Raw genomic sequence first — 14809 nt, 5'->3', positions numbered from 1 at the left:
TATTAACACATTAGTCTGGGCTGGATCTAATTGGACGGCAGCCCTGTGCACCATGACAACAATCACCTAGACCCTATTTACCTCGTAATTGATAGTCTGGCTCTTAAACAGGCAGGGAATCAAAAATGCATACAGCACAGCAGAGTGGAGCGAGAATGTCCCTTCCCTCTCTAACATACATCGATCCCTTTTTATCATCCTCCCTCTAACATGGGTCATTTTCAGAGTTTTGGGAGAAGCATAGGATATTGATGTTTGCTTGGTTTTGATAGATGGCCACTGGGTTGTGGAAGAAATAGCACAAGTTATCTGACGGTCAGACAGGCAGGGTCATGGGTCCAGACACAATATATTCAGAGCCCTGCTTATTTACAAAGCATCGTGGGTATCGTCCAAGGCCTATAATAAATATGTATATACCACAGATTGGTATTTTCTTAGGCAGAGAGTACAAAAGAAAAGTTTTGTGTGTATTGTGGTGGCGTTATCGACCAAAGTAAAGATGGTATTATATCAATATGGCATCATCCATTAGTAATAACATTTACATTCAAGAGTTACAATAGCAAAACCACAAACACAAAGTGTTTGGAGAGTGTTATGCCAGATATAATGTCCTGTTTTTTCTATTTTGGTCATCATCATTATATGAACCGATTTGTTTCATACATTCTCTATAGCACACTGTGAGTGAGACAGACAGTAGCAATAGATCAAGGAAAAGTGGAATGAAGAGGAAGAGATATGGTCAGGAAGAAAGAGAGCAGGGCATAAAGAGCTGTAGCGAGGGTCCATGGTGGGCACTTCTTAGTCCAGCCTCTCCTCTTCTAGAGCAAATGAATTGGTCTTGGGAATTAGCGCTCTCATCTTAAATCTGTTCTCTAATTGAGCAGTCCTTTCTGCCAGAGCCAGCCTGCACAGCATGCACCTTCCGCATGATTTGGAGCTAAACGCACTGTCACTTTATTACCCCTGCGTAACCCGTAAAGCACTTACACCCATCAGATAGTCAGTACAATTAGCACTGCGCATCACAGCCACCTTTTTTTCTTCAGCTCTTTATTCTGCCCCTTTCTGTTGAATAAAATACAATACAATATAATAGGACTATTTGGGGGTTTTATTTCAGTGAAAATATTATGATTATAATGATGATGATGTGGATGAAGATGATTATTAAATATTTGTTGCTATTCTAAATTTAGGACACTTGAACAGCATGCTACATGCCTACAGAATGACATGATTTTTCTTTGCCTCACTGCCAGTCTCCCTCCTCTCTCCACATTCTTAATCCACCTGGCAGTAGCAGCCTGCTGAGTTTCCTTTCACAGAGATCTACACACATCTTTCTCTTCAGTTCAAACATGGAGATGTCACCTCAGTGTCCTTTAGTCTAGAGGGACAGACAGAGGAGATGCTCCAACACTTTATAGACTTCTACTGCTTAAAGTGACAATATGTAACAAATTCACAAAGAAATGTGAGTTATAGATCTATCTTGAAAGCAAGTCTAAGAAGTCTAAGAAGCAGTAAATCGGTTCTATGTGAGCTATTTCTATGCTTCCCGTTTTGATTTTGCATATTGTACCAGCTTCAAACAGCTGAAACAACAATATTTTTGGTTATGGAAAATATATTTCACAGCAGTTTGGATGGTATAATCATCCTCTACACTATACTAGCTTATTTTGTCACATAAACTGAAATTAGGCAAAGAGCAACCAGGAAATGGCGGAGCGATTTCTGCATGGTGCAACTTTAACTAAGACATCTCTCTCTGGGACTGGGAAGCAAATACAGAAAAAAAGAAAATCGCTTTGACTCTCAACAGTGGAGGAATTAAAATGGTTTGCAGTTGATGTGGCAAATTTGGGAACACTTTTCATTACGTCGTTCTCATATCTGTTTAGTAATAATATTGTTGTAATAACATTGTATAAACATATTGCTGCATACAGTATCATGTAGTGAAGAGAGATGGGATGCACATGCAAAGAAAAAGCGAATTACACGCTACATTATATGCAACATAGGATGTTGGAATATTATATATTATACAAAAACATATTCCACTGTACTGTATATACCTAATCCTTCATGGGGGTATAGTTTGGCAAGATGTTTAGAATTTGAGAGTAAAGTTAAACATATTGCCTTGTAGAACAGTCCTTTAGATGTCAGTAAGTCTGTGTGCTGAGATATTTAATCATTCTTTTTTATTAGGTTTCGGAAAGATGCCCTTTTTATGGGATTACCCACGGAAACAGGGGCAGGGAAAAGTTATGGGGTGTTAGAGGCTTTAGGTCATGGTCGTTTGGGTCCATGTGTCTACCTTTCAGAGAGCCATGCCTTTCTCATGGCTATCTTTCATGAGCACGTCAGAGAGAGAGACGAAGAAGGTATATTGAATCTGGTTCCAGTTAGAAGAGCTTCCCGCCCACCCTTCTCTTGTTTCCATGGTGGCGAGCCTTCAAATTCATATACGCACGTTTGGAATGGAGCATAATGGCTTTGTGTGTGTGCATGTGTGTGTCAGGGTGCGTGCATTTGTGTGTGAGCGCGAGAGTGCTCTTGTTTTAGTGTGTATGCACAACGATCGTCTGGGATCGTACAACCCACTACCCCCTCCCAGAACTGCAGCGCTTTGATTCTCTGTCTCCAAATGAGCGTGTGATGTCATTGCACCTCAGGGGTTTCGGAGTTACCGAGAGCAGGTCATGAGGGGTCAACACAACCTTGGATTCATTGCCTTTTTTCCTCTCGCCACTTAGAGTACCTCTCCTCTCAAGACGTTTCTCATACAGCCGTCTAACCCTATCCCCCAGTCACCTGGACTGGATTCAAGACTTGTACTGTTTAAACCTAAACCTGAACCCCTGCTTTTCCCCTCAACATCGAATGGGAAAAGAACTGGCTGCCAAGAGGGAGAAACAGTCCTTGTCTCATGTGAACACAATGTATTTATGTGTGCTCTAAATAAGTCTAATACATACATGTGGAGTAATCATATATTTCTATCTATCTATCTATCTATCTATCTATCTATCTATCTATCTATCTATCTATCTATCTATCTATCTATCTATCTATCTATCTATCTATCTATCTATCTATCTATCTATCTATCTATCTATCTATCTATCTATCTATCTATCTATCTATCTATCTATCTATCTATCTATCTATCTATCTATCTATCTATCTATCTGTCTGTCTGTCTGTCTGTCTGTCTGTCTGTCTGTCTGTCTGTCTGTCTGTCTGTCTGTCTGTCTGTCTGTCTGTCTGTCTGTCTGTCTGTCTGTCTGTCTGTCTGTCTGTCTGTCTGTCTGTCTGTCTGTCTGTCTGTCTGTCCGTCCGTCCGTGTCCTATTCGCGCTGTGCTGCAACACACAGTACACACCCAGATGCTAATGCAATCAAGAATTACATTCTACAGCTTTTGGATTTCAGAACGTGATTCTTTTTTAGCATGTTTTCAACTTCCCATTAAAATAGGTACCTGGGCAGTAGCCAACTGTGTAAAGGTGTTTACTACTACTGTACATGAAAGCTATAGTAAGGCCATTAAGGTCATACAGAAAACAGATCAGAGAGATCAGATACATTTTCTCCAGAAAAAGCCTATGAAAACTTGAAATATACTACTGTGGAAAATCTTAACCAATACAGTAATAATTAAAGTCACTCCACCATTTCCTGGTTGCTAAAGTTATAATAGTTTGCCTCATTTCAGCTTATGTGTCACGGCTGTTTAAAGGATCGGACCAAAGCGCAGAATGGTTGTAGTTCCACATATTTATTATTAACGTGAAACGTAGCAATACACCAAATACTTGAAACAACAAAACAACAAAACCGTGACGCAGAGAAATACAAACTACTCAAAAATTAACAACCCACAAACACAAGTGGAAAAACCCCCAACTTAAATATCATCTCCAATTAGAGACAACGAGGACCGGCTGCCTCTAATTGGAGATCATCCAACAACCCCAACATAGAAATAGAAACCTAGAAAAACCACATAGAAACAGATAACATGAAAACCACCCCTAAACACCCCTTGTCATGCCCTGACCTACTCTACTATAGAAAATGACATCTTACAAGGGTCAGGACGTGACATTATGTGACAAAACAAGCAAGTATAGTGTAGAGAATCATTGTACCATCTAAACCGCTCTGAAATATATTTTCCATAACCAAAAATACTGTATTTTCAGCTGTTTGAAGCTGGTGTACAAAACCGAAAGTAAAAGATGCAAAAACAAAACTTAAGCCTGGGAAGCATGGAAATAGTGCACATAGAGCAGATGGTAACGCTTCACTTGACACCCACCGTCATAACACATTATGACACGGTTTTAACTATGTCATAATACTGTATGTCATAACAGCTGACATTACTTGTCATAACCTGTCAGAATATGGTCATAACACTGTCTTGATCCATATATTTACACCTGTTTTGACATATATTGCATTATTTTATGGCTGGTTATTACACCTACACATTTATTAAACTGTGTTTTTCCCTGTCAAGAAGTTTCCTTTCATTGGAAAGTTTGTTTCTTACATCCTTTGTTGTTGTAATGAATTCTTTACAGTCATGCATTATGACCATCATAATCATATAAGCCGGATAGGCCTATCACGTACATGCCCTTATATCAGTCATCAGTCAAAAAGAGGGTGTCTTGTCCTGCTCCTGAAATCCGCTCCCGCATTCATCCCAGTCATCAGCAACAGAGCATTAGGGTAGGTGCATGTCTGACATCAATGTGTGCACAATTACAATGATCATTTTAAACGGTAAATTTCAGAAAATGTTACATAACATAAACATACTGTTGACATGTAGGCTATGATGTAATGGAATGTTTTGCGTTGTGTGTTTGTGTAGGTTTTGTTGGTTTTGACACTTATGTAAGTGTCATAACCAGCCATAAAATAACTCAATATTTGTCAAAACAGGTCTAAATATATGTGTCATGACAGTGTTATGACCATATTATGACAGGTTATGACAAGTTAAGTCAGGTGTTATGACATATTATGACATGGTTATGACCTTGTCATAACGTGTTATGACGCTGGGTGTCGAGTAAAGTGTTACCGAACAGATATACTGCTTCTTAGACTTGCGCTCAGTAAGAATGACAGATCTACAACTCACATTTCTATGTGAATTTGGTCGAGTGACCCAAAAAGTTACATATTGCAGCTTTAAAGTCATTCTAATAATATTACAGTACAAGGGAAAACAATCCTTACACAAATACATGCATACTGTGCATGCAGGCTACATACAAAGTGTACTGAGTGTACACAAGAATACATAAGTGTGCATAAAGTGTGAAATGTTTCACAAATATTCTAAATCTTACAGTATGTCTATGACTACGACTTCTGATGAAAATGCTCTCATCAGAGCGTAAACACGAACACAGTGACATGGCTCTCCAAACTGCAGCACTGAACTGTAGAATAACATCAAACTTGTAAGTGGGATAAGAGTGGGGTACCCAACAACATCACCCAGTGACCAACTTGCCATTCCACATGCTCTTGAGATGTGGAATGGATATGTGTGCATGTATACATGTATTTTTTTCCTGTCAGACAGGGCAGAGAGGGGGTGCGTGGTTGTTGGGACTTTTGTTGGGGGAGGGAGGGTTCACTGGTGACCTCCTGCAGACCTCCTGCATTCCCCTACAGCACCTGGTCCCTGGGCTTCAACTCCCTCTCCTTGCTTCCCCCTCTCCCTTCCTCCCCCTCTCCCTGCCTCCCCTCTCCCTGCCCCCTCTCTCCCTGCCTCCCCCTCTCCTTGCCCCCTCTCTCCCTGCCCCTCTCTCCCTTCCTCCCCCTCTCCCTGCCTCCCCTCTCCCTGGCCCCTCTTTCCCTGCCTCCCTCTCTCCTTGCCCCCTCTCCCTGCCCCCTCTCTCCCTGCCCCCTCTGTCCCTGCCTCTATCTCTTCCTGCCTCCCACTCTCCATGCCTACCTCCCTCTCCCCCCTCTCACTTCCTCCCTTTCTCCCTGCTTCCCTACCTCCCTACCTCCCTCTCTACCTCCCTACCTCCCTCTCTCCCTGTCTTACCACAGGGCTTGGCAGTGGGGCTGCCCCAGGGTTCGAGGGTCCCAGCTGTGTAAATGTTTTCAGTTGCTGTGTGACTGGAACTGGGTCCTTCTTTTTGATCAGACGCCAAGACAAGCCCGGCCTCGGTTGTTCTTGGCAACTGCCGGGGACGAAAGAATGTCAGCATGATTTAAAAAATATGACGGTTTGTAATTTGGACCACTGGGTGAAAACTGAGCCTCCAGTACAGTTTGTGATCATCTAATTAATCCACCCTCCACCCCCTTCCCCACAATTCCCCCCAAATCTTCACCGCTCCTTTTACTCCCATCCAGGAATGAAGCCGTAAAGCTGCTATTTCCTCCAAGGATTATTTTTTGGTTAGACGTAAGGGCTTTGTGCCTTGCTCTTGCTCTTCTCCCTTGTTATATATTTTTCCTGCTCCTTCATGGGTGCCTCTTTCCTTGCTTTAACCTTTCTTGCCAGGGACTAATTGCTTTTGAACATTCAACGTGTTCCGTCTCACCATTGCACTCAGGTTAAGGTATGCAGGTCTAAGTGCTTACTGCCCTGCAACACTGTAGCCATCAGGCGTCCAGCATTGCCATCAGCCATCAGCAATTGAGGAAATGCTTCTTTTGAAATCAATGAAAGCTATTATACTGCCTGTTTTGCGCTGCGTTGCGTCACGTCCAATGGCAGCATCCAAGCTCATGAATAACTGATGTTCAATTCTCTCTCGGCTGATGTGCGTGCTCATTCTATCTTGTCAATTGAAATAATGAGAAATAAAGTTGATTTTGGTTGCATATGGCCTTGACTATACACCACTGGTTATTGTACTAAGAGTTATGAAGTCATGTAAACAAAAGCAACTTGTGTAATTAGAGGATCATTTAGTACAACCACTAGCAACAATTTAATGAGTACTTGCAAAAATCTGGACCAAAGCATTTGTACTTACACATGGGGGAAAATACAATGAAGACGTCACATTGACACGACGCTGATGGCAAAGCAATGCGGCACATATGGTGAAGCTGAAGTTTTATACAGTGGCACATTGTAGTTGCCTCTGGAAACCCGAGCACCTGTTGGGGCTGATCACAGCGCAGTGTGAGTGGGCACAACATGCCCTGTTAAGCCACCAACCTATTTACTAGAGATGGAGGGAACTGGGAGAATGATGCCTCTAAATTTTGTGACTTTAAAGGACCAAATGTACTATGTTTAATATGTATGTAATTTATAGACGCCTACTTCACAGGACATTAAGTGTAAAGTTTTACTAACACTATCTAGCATTAGAAGCCATTGACGATACCATTGCTAGTATGTTACAGATGTAGGATTTTAATATGACCTGTACTGTCACAGCAAAATAATCCTGCAGCAACAGGATTTGAAGGTTTAGTCCATAATATTGCTGGATGAGTGGTTAGGCTTTTAGCTGGCCAAAAGTAGGCTACATGAAAAGTGCAATAATGTTAATATAGCTAACAGTGTCTTAGTGTGGGTTTTTAGTGAATTTATGTAAATCAGAAAGCTCATCTGCTTTTCCTGAGGTGCAGGAAAATTCTCAGTAACAAAAGAGTGATCAAATTAAGATCCTATATATATATACATGTCCAGCATGTGGATTCATATGTGCATATGTTCATTTACAATCGTATGTTTACCAGTCTGTATGTGCCAGTAACAGAGGGGGGTATTTCTCCCACACAAGTTGGGATGAAGTACTAGGCAAATTCCCTAAACTCAAGGCTCAAGCATAGATGTGTCAAATATTTAACAAATTAATGAGTTTTTAATCTGGGGCTCGGGGGAACTGAACGTCATGATAAGGATTTTTTTTGTTTTCCCGTCATTAGCATAATTTCTCTGGAGAGCATGTGCTGATTTCACCGGCTTTGTTCGGAAACCCCACTGAGATCTGAAATGGAGTCATAGAATCTGAAAAAAAATACTGGGAGATGTCTGAAAACCCAGAGTGCACTAGAGAAAGCGGATGTTGCCAAGAAACACGGGTCCCATAGTGTTTCTCTCTCTGTTTATCCACTGGCCTCTAATTTGACTAATTGAAAACTTAAAGGCAAGATTTGTTTTTTCTTTCTTTCTAATTAAACCGTTGTTTTGTTCCTTATCCAATAATGTCTTTGCAAAGACATGGTGCCCAATGCCTATGCAGTGACTGAAAAGGCCTGGATGAAGGACTACCAATGGTGGAGCAACTCTAATCAGTGCCCTATTGAAAATCTACCTCAGCAGGGAAGAGATGACTCATTAGGTTTACACATACTTGCAGATTTAAGTGTTTTAAAATGTTTTGCCAACAAAAAGGAAGAATACTTATTTGATTAGTTTAAGCTCTGTTAGTCACTGAAGCTTATTTGACGATAAGATATGGTACCAGAAATTTGCCAGAGGAATCTGATGTCTGGCATTTTCACTAATACAGAAACACAGTGTACTTTCCTGTAGGGGAATCATGGTGACCACAAAGTTGCTACAGTATCTGACAAACCTGCTCTAAATGCGGCAGACAACCCTTCACTGGTCAGGCGCTGTAGTGGACGCCCTCCTTAGAGTCCTGATGAGTTACGCAGTGTGGACAGTCTCTGCTATAGCTCTAACGTCTTCTCCCCACCACCACAACAACAACTACAACTTCAGCCCATACAACTGACACTATTTAAAACTGTGATGTCACATGCCTCTAATAGCCTCTGAGGTTAAGGGAAGGAGTGAGAGAAGCGGAGAGAGAAAGGGAAGAGAGAGAGGAGGGAAGAGAGAAAGAGAGCAGAGAGGGAGGGCGAGAGAGAGGTGGGAAAAGAGAGTCCTCAGTTACAGATAAAGTAAACAAATTAAGTCAGACTTTATTTTGAGTGGCCGGCTGCACAGAGCGGGATCTGGCATCTAGTCGAAGTGTCAGCCAGGGGACCTTTACACGGGTATGCAATCCCTCTCAGTCTTTAATGAGGCAATGGAAAAATATAGAAGCTAGCACATCAACAGATACATAACGCCCAGCAAATTCATTCTAAATAATCCAATACGAGGTTCAAATGAACCAAATGTTCTAGTGCTGCACTAAACTGGTAGTCTTTTCTGTGCCTGTAGTACACTGGAAATGTAGAGGGTTGGGTGTGTTTGAGAGTTACTCTGTGTGTGTGTGTGTGTGTGTGTGTGTGTGTGTGTGTGTGTGTGTGTGTGTGTGTGTGTGTGTGTGTGTGTGTGTGTGTGTGTGTGTGTGTGTGTGTGTGTGTGTGTGTGTGTGTGTGTGTGTGTGTGTGTGTGTGTGTGTAAACGAGTGCCAGAGCGGAGGCTGCCACAGACATCAGCTCTGTATTTGCATATTCACGGCTCAATTTGCACTTGGCTATGCAAATGAATGCAAACATAATTTCAGAACATTTCAAAAATAGAAACCAGCATTCAAAACGACGCAGTGCCTCTTAATATGCAGCCACACAGGGAAAAAATAAGTGAAAAAATTGATGGGGGAAATCGAATGGGCATAGTTGTTAAGGTGCGAATATCTGATTTAACTGTGAGAGTAGTTGCATGTACTGTAAACTTTTTCAAGGACAACATTCCTGTAGTCTAAAGTATATCTAATATCTACTACTATCACGTTTTAGGGAAGACCCAGACAGTGTCAAAGTAACAAAAGTTTATTACTAGAACAGGGGGCAGGCAAAACGATATATCAAGGGCAGGCAGAAGTCAGTAATCCAGATCGGAGTCCAAAAGGTACAGAACGGTAGGCAGTCTCAGGGTCAGGGCAGGCAGAGGTCAATAATCCAGGGCGGTGTGACAAGGTACAGAACGGCAGGCAGGCTCAGGGTCAGGGCACGTAGAATGGAAAACTAGAAAACAGGAACTAGAAATAGACAGGAGCAAGGGGAAAAATGCTCTTAGGCTTGACGAACAAAACGAACTGGTAACAGACAAACAGAGAACACAGGTATGAATACACTAGGGATAATTGGGAAGATGGGCGACACCTGGAGGGGGGTGGAGACAAGCACAAATACAGGTGAATGTTACAAGTGAGCTGAGAGTCAGGAAGCAAGCTGAGCAAGCCGGCTGAGGCAGAGGAGCCTGGCGATCTGGTTGAGGCATGAGAGCCTGTAGCGGTTCCCTGACTCGACGTCATTTACGCTAACACAAAACAAAATAACACACCCCCTGATGCTTCCATTAGGTGAGGTGTTATTCTGTAACGGGTGCACTGAGAGTCAGGAAGCATGTTCAGGGAGTGAGTGTTTTAATAAATAAACGAAACCAAAAAACACAAAACACAAACAACACACCGACATGAAAACAGAGTCAATAACACCTGAGGAAATAACCAAGGGGAGTGACAGATATAGGGAAGGTAATCAAGGAGGTGATGGAGTCCAGGTGAGTGTCATGAGGCGCTGGTGTGCGAGACGATGGTGACAGGTGTGCGGGATAATCAGCAGCCTGATGACCTAGAGGACGGAGAGGGAGTATACGTGACAGTCAAACAGATCAGGGTGTGACAACTACTTATTCTACTACCTTTTATCTATACAGTATGCCCATACACACTGTTCACCTTATGTACTTTTTGTTAAACAATGCCCTATACAGAGGATGTTGTGGCTGTAATATGATGTTTGGGGATATTCCTCTCCAGTCATGAGGTACTGTCTCTTTCAGACAGCCTCAGTTTTGAACAGTAATTGAACTTTGATCAGCTGGAAAAACCACAACTTTCATAATAACTTAGTCAAGCTGTAGCTGGATTTACGAGTGAGACAGTTTACTGTATGTACCCTACAAAACTGCTATAGTGACTCCTCTGCATCACAATACAAGTGTGTGAATAAACAGAGATATTGTATAGCTCCATTCAGTCCAGCCTGTCTAATTGTTCCGAGGTGAGGTGTGATTCTGGACGACTTCTCTACAACTAAGACCAATTGTTTCGTCATGAATCCCTTTTCTTCATTACCATGTGCTCCCTAATCTAAATACTCTGCCTCCCATGCCAACCGCACCATCTCAAACCATGCCAGCCGCCAGACCCCCAACCCCCTTCTCACAAACCCTCATCACCTCTAACCCATCCCCGGCTGTTGCTCACCCTGAGAATGAGGAAAGTTCTGCCTAGACAGAGGGGATGAATGGAAGGGGAAGATTTCAGCAAAATCCACTTTTCCTTAAATCCTATTCATGTGCTGGGCACCAGGCGGTAGGGTAGGGTAGAATAATCTGCTCCCCTGGCACTGGGGCTGTGTGAGGGGCCGTGTGGGGCCCACTGGAGCTTTATCTCTCCTCCCTGTGTTTCTCAGGATAAACGGCTCCACATGTAGCCCTAATCCCCCCTCTTTACCTCTTTACATCACTTTCCTTTCTTTTCTTTTATTTCCTCTCTCCCTCGTTCCTTTATTACTCTCTCATTTTTCTGTGAATGGCTTCATGGTGAATGGATGCAGGACGTGGGCCCCTGGTCTATGTTTCTTTCTTCCCTCTCACTCTCTCTCACACTCTCTCTCTCTCGCACTCTCTCTCGCACTCTCTCTCTCTCTCTCTCACTCTCTCACTCTCAATTTCATTTTCAATTTAATTTAATTTATTGGCATGGGAAACATATGTTAACATTGCCAAGCAAGTGAAGTAGATAATAAACAAAAGTGAAATAAACAATAAAAATGAAGAGTAAACATTACAATCACAAAAGTTCCAAAAGAATAAAGACATTTGAAATGGCATATTATGTGCAAATAGTTAAAGTATAAAAGGGAAAGTAAATAAACATACATATGGGTTGTATTTAGAATGGTGTTTGGTCTTCACTGGTTGCCCTTTTCTTGTGGAAACAGGTCACAAATATTGCTACTGTGATGGCATGCTGTGGTATTTCACCCAATAGATATGGGAGTTTATCAAAATTGGGTTTGTTCTCTAATTCTTTGTGGGTCTGTATAATCTGAGGGAAATATGTGTCTCTAATATGGTCATACATTTGTCAGGAGTTTAGGAAGTTCAGCTCAGTTTCCAGATCGTTTTGTGGGCAGTGTGCATATAGCCTGTCTTCTCTTGAGAGCCGGGTCTGTCTATGGCAGCTTTTCTCAATAGCAAGACTATGCTAACTGAGTCTGTACATAGTCAAAGCTTTGCTTAAGTCTGGGTCAGTCACAGTGGTCAGGTATTCTGCCACAGTGTACTCTCTGTTTAGGGTCAAATAGCAGTCTAGTTCGCTCAGTTTTTTTGATAATTCTTTCCAATGTGTAAAGTATTTATCTTTTTGTTTTCTCATGATTTAGTTGGGTCTAATTGTGTTCCTGTCCTGGGGCTCTGTTGGGTCTGTTTTTATTTGTGAACAGTACTCTTCTCCAGCTTCATCTCTCTGAAAGGTGATGGCTTTGTTAGGGAAGGTTTGGGAATCGCTTACTTTTAGGTGGTTGTAGAATGTAAAGGCTCTTTTCTGAATTTTGATAGTTAGCGGGTATCGGCCTAATTCTGCTCTGCATCCATTATTTGGTGTTTTACGTTGTACACTGAGGATATTTTAGCATAATTCTGCATGCGGAGTCTCAAATTGGTGTTTGTCCCATTTTGTGAATTCTTGGTTAGTGAGCAGATCCCAGACCTCACAACCACAAAGGGCAATGGGTTCTAGAACTGATTCAAGTATTTTTAGCCAGATCCTAATTGGTATGTCGAATTTTATGTTTCTTTTGATGGCATAGAAGGCCCTTCTTGCCTTGTCTATCAGATTGTTCACAGCTTTGTGGAAGTTACCTGTGGCGCTGATGTTTATGCCGAGGTATGTATAGTTTTTTGTGTGCTCTAGGGCAGTGTTGTTTAGATGGAATTTGTATTAGTGGTCCTGGCAACAGGACCATTTTTGGAACACCATTACTGAGATTTACTATCAGGGGCCAGGTCTGACAAAATCTGTGCAGAAGATCTAGGTGCTGCTATAGGCCCTCCTTGGATGGGGATGAAGCACCAGATCATCAGAAAACAGTAGACATTTGACTTCATATTCTAGTAGGGTGAGGCTGGGTACTGCAGACTATTCTAGTGCCCTCGCCAATTCGCTGATATACAGTACCAGTCAAAAGTTTGGATACGCCTACTCATTCAAGGGTTTTATTTATTTTTACTATTGTCTATGTTTTAGAATAATAGTGAAGAGATCAAAACTATGAAATAACACATATGGAATCATGTAGTAACCCCAAAAAAACCATCAAGCCCTATGATGAAACTGGCTCTCATGAGGCCCGCCACAGGAAAGGAAGACCCAGAGTTACCTTTGCTGCAGAAGACAAGTTCATTAGTTACCAGCCTCAGAAATTGCAGTCCAAATAAATGCTTCACAGAGTTCAAGTAACAGACACATCTCAACATCAACTGTTCAGAGGAGACTGCTTGAATCAGGCCTTCATGGTCAAATTGTTGCAAAGAAACCACTACTAAAGGACACCAATAATAAGAAGAGACTTGCTTGGGCCAAGAGACATGAGCAATGGACATTAGACTGGTGGAAATCTGTCCTTTGGTCTGATGAGTCCTAATGTGAGATTTTTGGATCCAAACTGCCATGTCTTTGCGAGATGTAGAGTGGGTGATAGGATGATATCCGCATGTGTGGTTCCCACCGTGAAGCATGGAGGAGGAGGTGTGATGGTGTGGGGATGCTTTGCTGTTGACACTGTCTGTGATTTATTTAGAATTCAAGGCACACTTAACCAGCATGGCTACCACAGCATTCTGAAGCAATATGCCATCCCATCTGGTTTGCACTTAGTGAGACTATCATTGTTTTTCAACAGGACAATGACCCAACACACCTCCAGGCTAAGTAACAGCTATTTGACCAAGAAGGAGAGTGATGGAGTGCTGCATTTGATGACCTGGCCTCCACAATCACCCGACCTTAACTCATTTGAGATGGTTTGGATGAGTTGGACCACAGAGTGACCACAGACTGCAGGAAAAGCAGCCAACAAGTGCTCAGCATATGTGGGAACTCCTTCAAGACTGTTGGAAAAGCATTCCAGGGGAAGCTGGTTGAGAGAATGCCAAGAGTGTGCAAAGCTGTCATCATGGCAAAGGGTGGCAACTTTAAAGAATATACATTTAAGTAATTTAGCAGATGCTCTTATCCAGAGCTACTTACAGTAGTGAACGCATTCATTTCATACATTTTCACTTCATGCATTTATTTTTTTTGTACTGGCCCCCCATGGGAATTGAACCCACAACCCCACACACCATGCTGGTGTTGCAAACACATGCTCTACCAACTGAGCCACAGGGAAGGCGTAATAAAATGTATTATGATTTGTTTAACTCTTTTTTGGTTATTACATGATTCCATATGTGTTATTTCATAGTTTTGATGTCTTCACTATTATTCTACAATGTAGACAATTGTTAAAATTTAAAAAAAAACCTTGAATGAGTAGGTGTGTCCAAACTTTTGACTGGTACTGTATATGTTGAAGAGGGTGGGGCTTAAGCTGCATCTCCATGTGTATTTTTTGCCAATTTTAACCGCACACTTGTTGTTTGTGTACATGGATTTTATAATGTTGTATTTTTTCCCCAAACACCACTTTCCATCAATTTGTATAGCAGACCCTCATGCCAAATTGAGTCAACAGCTTTTTTGAAATCAACAAAGCATGAAAAGACTGCCTTTGTTTTTTGTTTTTTTGTTTTTTGTCAATTAGGGTGTGCAGGG

The sequence above is a fragment of the Salmo salar genome, chromosome ssa20 (genome assembly GCF_905237065.1).
Source record: "Salmo salar chromosome ssa20, Ssal_v3.1, whole genome shotgun sequence".
Taxonomy (NCBI): Eukaryota; Metazoa; Chordata; class Actinopteri; order Salmoniformes; family Salmonidae; genus Salmo; species Salmo salar.
This window is presented reverse-complemented; position numbering follows the sequence as displayed.